Below are 6,000 nucleotides of genomic sequence, written 5' to 3'. Positions count from 1 at the left end.
GCTGAGTGTGTGTGTATATCAGTGAGTGACAGTATTGGTGGAGGTGAAGCTGAGAGACAGACATATCCAGAGGGGAGAGAACTGGGTACCTGGGAGTAGGGATTACCTAGAGGAAGGCAGAGCAAATACTGAAGACCAACCTTGTGTGTTGTGCAGCAAGCATGTCCAACTCAAATAGAAAGGGATCCCTGAGGACAGTATATTGACTTAGAAAACCACAAACTAACATCAATTAGGTTTCGTTGTATTTTTATTTCATTAAATATTTCCCAATTACATTTTAATTTGATTCTTCTATGCTGGGGAGTATTGTGGGCCCGACATTTCTGTTGTATAGATTCATACAATTGTAGGATTGTTTAACCATACTCGAAAGGATTCCCTGCTAAAATGGACCTAATGTTTTGCCCTGGGTGTGAGTCAGGTCAGTTACAGGTAGTTTAGGTTTGATACTAAAGCAAAATGAGAAATCTGTAGATCAATCAATAGTTTTATTTTTTTAAAGAGGGGGATATTCAACAAGGATAGACATCATTGAAACCTTGAGTTGATTCAGTAGAGCAAAAATCCCATTGATTCACTGGTAGACATTGGAGAGTCCCTTTAGCTCCTTGTGGCTTCTTTGTATTCAGGTAACAAAGCGCAACAGTGTAAGCCTCTAATCCCCTGAACCAACCATATCACCTGGAATGTTTCAATGCCTATTAAGGAAAAAGCAGCCCAACTTGCTTGTGGAGAGAGGCTAAGATATTACTTCTACCACATCTGACAAGTATTCTCCCATCCTCTGCTTGAAAATATCCTGGGAGAGGGAACCCATCGCCTCTCAAGGCAGCTCTTTCCACTTTTGGATAGCTCTGAGTGTTTGACCTCAAGCCAAAATTATCCTCTTTGCAGGGGATATGATTGTTCCTGACTTATTCCTCCCCTTAATCCTCGACATCCAGTCAGAGACAAAGTCTCTTCCATTTTTTCCCATGAAATTTCCCATCTCTGTTCCACTCTTCCCTCTTCATTCTCACCACTATGTCCATGCTCTTTTCAGGTCATGTTTGGATTACTGCTACAGCCAGAAGGCTGCAGAAGGCCATGGTTGGCTTCCCTAATTCTAGTTTCTCTTTTATCCAGGCTTTCTTCAGTATGTCTGCCAGAATAATCTTTCTTTATCACTGATTTTATGGTGAAAACATGCTAGATTTGGAGTTAAAGGACCCAAGCTCAGTGAAACTTAACCTCTCTGGACCCTATTTTTTCTCATCTATAAAATGAAGGGAAGCTGGACTAGATTATTTCTAAGGTCCCTTTTAGCTCTAGACACATGATTCTATGCTGATGGGAGCCTGTCTCTCCTCTGCTCACATACCTTTGTAATGGGGTGGCCTGGCCAGTGTGTGTTAAGGCATTGATGCATGCAGAGATTACTAGCCTGATTTCAGTCCAAGTGACTATGTAGAAGCTTGGGGATAATAGCGTGCTTCTGGCTGTAATTGAGGTACTTTATACTATGTGATGGTGAAACATCTTCTAATTAGTAACTGAGCTATACGAACTTATGGCTCAGGGGTTGCTGGACTGGAATTCAGTGGGTTAACATGAGCCCTTTGCCACTTTCTTTCCTTTTTGGCTTTAATGAGGTCTACTTTGAGTTGTGTTCTGAGAGAGCCAGATATGGAGAACGTGACTACTCAGTCTCCTTTTTGGCTATGGTGGCTATAAGAAAATGGCCACCTGTTTCTTTTGTGTTTGTATTTTCCTTAATAGATGACCAAGTAACAACTTCAATATGGACATGTCCTGAGGACCTTGTGAGTTTGGAAGATCCCACTGGTAGTCAGATGTCAATGGAGGTTGAGATGTCCGTTAGAGAGGAAGGGGCTTGAAAGTAGCATCTGTATTAGGAGCAGAGAGACGCTGAAGACAGATGAGACATGGAGTAATAGTCACCAAGGGGAGAGAGCTTCGGATTGTGACCCTTTTGCGGTGGAGAGAAGTACTAGCTATGGATTCGGTGGAGGCGTAGACCCTCAGTACAGCTAGCTTGCCCACCTAGCAGGGAGATACACCTAATGAGATCTTGGTGAGGGCTTCATGAAGGGAGAGAGGACTCTCAGTGCCCTCCACAGTGCTTGGAATATTGGAGGTGCTCTGTGAAGATCTATTAATGGATAGATTGATGTGTAAAGAAGTCATGAGCACTTGTCTTTAGGGAGCCTGGATTGAGGGAGGTGATGGGTTGCTATGTATTTAGGGAATGTTTCTGGTGCCCAGCTATTCATGGCTTGAATTTTGTGCACTTTTTTAGGAGAGGATGGAAAGGAGAGAAGTGGCCAACAAATGAAGATTTTCTCTAGTGGTTTGGCAGGGTTGGAATTTTTTTGGCACCTTTAATTTATTTCACCCTACTGGGTAGGTATGACAGATGGGGATTAAATAAAAAATAGTCAAATTGTTCCTCCTAAATCTCCTTTGGGCTGAAAGAGAATGAGCGTGGAGACTTATTCTTATCATGGTTAGGTGAAAGAAAGACTGGGTCTACTCCTTGTTAGTCTGAGTAAGGTGTGGAGGATGGAGGTCAGCCTAGAAGGATGGCCAAGATCTGATTTTGGAGGCTTGGGATAACATAGACCAGCATCTCCCTCTAACTGGGGATGGGACCTCATAAAAAGGATGTTTGGGAATGTTAGATGCAGAGAAAAGGAGAGAAGGCACTAGATGGAGGAGGGGAGGTAGAGTTAAAGAAACAGAAACATATCCAAAAATGTGAGAATAGAAGGAGGGAAGGAAATTGGAAAGAGGAAAGAAGATAGGAGAGAGGCAAGACAAGTGGGAAATATGGGGAGAAATGGGATGAAGGGTAAGAAGGGGAAGTCCAGGGAGAAGAGAGTAAGAGAAAAAGAGGTGGGAAAGGAGGAAGAAAAAAGAGGAGGAATGAAATGGAGAGAGTTAGAGAGTGAGAAATTTCCATTTTACTGGATCAGCCTTCTCTCCTGGACTCCTCTGGGCCCAGAAAATCTCAGTTCCAAAACTCTGCAGTAATTGATACTTTATAAAAATCTAACTTTGACGCAGTTGACTGGTTCCCTGAGCCTGGGACTGAATAATTGAAGGAATAGTTGCAGGATTTGCACTGAAGTACCAACAGCTGTGGAGTGTTTTGATATTTATGAAGTCTGATGAATTATGCATGATCCAGTGCAGTGAGCCCAGTGTGAGACTTATTCCCTCCACAGTCTCACTTACTTGGATACACTGCTCATAGCATTTTACTCCCATTGTATCCCCAAGCAGGCCTGCTGTCTATTACAAAACTTAATAAAATTTATTTAAGCTTTGGTCCTCAATATTTCTACTTTGCTCTTTCCCCATGGTTTTTAATTCATTCTTTCCTCTGCAGGTTTTCAGTGTCGTGGGTGACCCCACTTCTATATTGGTGGATGAAGTCAGACCGTTGGGGTTGGTTTCTCTAACAGTGAAGACTTTTGCTCATCAAAGGAATCCTAGGGTTTTTCTGAAAACGCATATAGCACACTGCAGGGGAGTCCCCAAACCACCCACTGCCTCCTGTAGGATTCATTTCTTATTCAGCATTTATCTTCGACCCAATTAGAAGGGCCTTGGTGTCCTCTATTAGCTAATAAATGAACCAGTTAAGTGCCTATTATCTACTTAGCAGTGTTAAATGCCTTGGACAATATAAGAGAAGTGTGAGAAGTCAGTGTAAACTTGTACCTTGAAGAGTTGTGCAATTGTGCGATAATTCAAAATGGAAGTCTGTAGTAAAGGGCCGCAGAGTTCTGGTCACGTCCTTTTTAATAGTGTTGTCAATGACTTGGATGAAGATCGAGGCAGTACATTTAGAAAATCTGGGGATCCCTGGAAAGGACAATGAGAATGCATTGGATGACAAAATTAGGATTCTCAAAGAGCTGAAGAGGTGGGGAAAATGGGGTTAATCTTATTAAATTAAGTTGAATTTTAACAAATTATAGATAAAATTTGTTGTTGTTCAGTCATTTCAGTTGTGTCCTTCTCTCTGTGATCCCATTTGGGGTTTTCTTGGCCAAGATGATACAGTGGTTTGCCATGTCCTTCTCCAGCTCATTTTACAGATGAGGAACTGAAGCAAACAGGTTTAAGTGACTTTCCCAGGTATTTGAGGCTGGATTTGAACTCAGTATGAGTCTTCCTGACTCACCTAGCTGCTAAAATTAAATGGACATAATTGTAAAGTTCTGCATTGAGGTTCTAGTGCACAAGTACAGGATAGACAGGATGTGGCCAGAAAGCAGTTAATATTTTTTTTTAAAAAGCTCTGGGCCTGCAAACTCTGTATGAATTACCAATAGGACTAATTGACCAGAGTTCTGCTCCTCTTAGAACCAAGAGTCTGATCTTCCACATGACATCCCTTTCAATAGACGAAGACAGTGCTTATACCTTCCTCTAGGTCTTCTCTTATGCAGAGTCAATCCGGCCAGCTCCTTCAGCTCCTCCTCGTGTGAGATTGTGTCTGGGCAGCCAATGGCCTAGTCACTCGCTTCTGGACACGCGGAGTGCCACAAACACACTATACTCATGCCTATATCTCATTCTTTCCTCATGTTGTTCTCATACCTACTATGCTTCTCTTTTTCCTATCCAAATGCTACCCATCCTTCAAGGTCTGACCCAAGTTCCACCTTCTTCAGGGGAGCCTTCCCAAACTATTCCAGACTTCTTTGATCTTGTACAGGACTTACATATCTTATAGATGAGTACTTAGAGAATCCTTTGTTTTTCTTTAATTGTTCCCTATGGTCTGTAGACTTTCAGTAAATGTTGTTGAAAATGATAGTGGTAGGGCAGCTAGGTGGTGCAGTGAACAGAATACCAGCCCTGGAGTCAGGAGGACCTGAGTTCAAATCCAGCCTCAGACACTTAACACAAAACTAGCCATGTGACCTTGGGCAAGTCACTTAACCCCAATTGCCCTACCTTCCCCTCTCCAAAAAGCAAAAAAAAAAAAAAAAGAAAAAAGAAAATGAAAATGGTGTATAGATACCTTGCCTCCCCAACTAAGCTGTAAGGTCCTTGAAGGAAGCAAGTTTGCAGTAATAGATTTCCTTCCCTGAGCTCCTGTTTCATTAACTTAGATTCCTCCCTACTCGTATCCTTACTCATGAAGTCAATGCTTGATTGACAACAGTTAATTAACAGTATTGATTGAGCCTCTACTGGGTTTGGACCATGTACCATGGAGAGAATCACAGGATGGAGAAGTTGTGGCCTCTTTCCACAAAGAGCTCACAAGGGTATACGAGTAATTGTCAATCATTAGCTGTCAGCTGTGGTCACTTAAGGTTGTCAGTGTGGCGTGATGGAAAGCATATTGGACTTGAAGTTAGAAAGAAGGATCTGACCCTTGCTAATGTGTAAATAAATACTTGGAAATCATCAGCTACATGCCTGCCAAACCTCCCATTCCTCATCTCCAAGATGGGGGATAATCACACTTGTACTACCTACCTCACAGGCTTGTTGTGAGGAAAGAACTTGGTACACCTTAAAGATTTACACAAGCATAGTCTGCTGTTGGCAGCTGGGAAGAGTGGGTAGAAGAGGGTGCTGCACCCAAAACCAGGGAGATCTGAGTTCAAATCCATCCTCAGATACTTACCAGCTCTGTGACCTCCTTCTGCCTCAGTTGTCCCATCTGTAAAATGGGGAGTGATATAGATAATAAATAACACCTACCTCTCAGAGGTGTTGAGGACAAAATTCAATAATGTTTGTAAAGCACTGTATAAATGCTAACTATTATGGATGGTGTTATATCTATGATCATTCTGGGGAATGCAACTGAGAACCACCAGAGATGATGAACTTTGCTATAAATGAAATTTGCGATAGAATGAGTTGTGAGGACCTGGTAGTCAAGAGAGCTAGCTAATAGTCCTCTCTACCACTACCTAACTTCATGACCTTGGAAAAATCTTAATCTGAGTCCACTTTTTCATCTAA

Source organism: Petaurus breviceps, unplaced genomic scaffold (assembly GCF_028583685.1).
Source record: "Petaurus breviceps papuanus isolate PSGF00001 unplaced genomic scaffold, PetGlider_PUasm1.0 115, whole genome shotgun sequence".
NCBI classification, from domain to species: domain Eukaryota; kingdom Metazoa; phylum Chordata; class Mammalia; order Diprotodontia; family Petauridae; genus Petaurus; species Petaurus breviceps.
Note: the sequence above shows the minus strand (reverse complement) of the source record.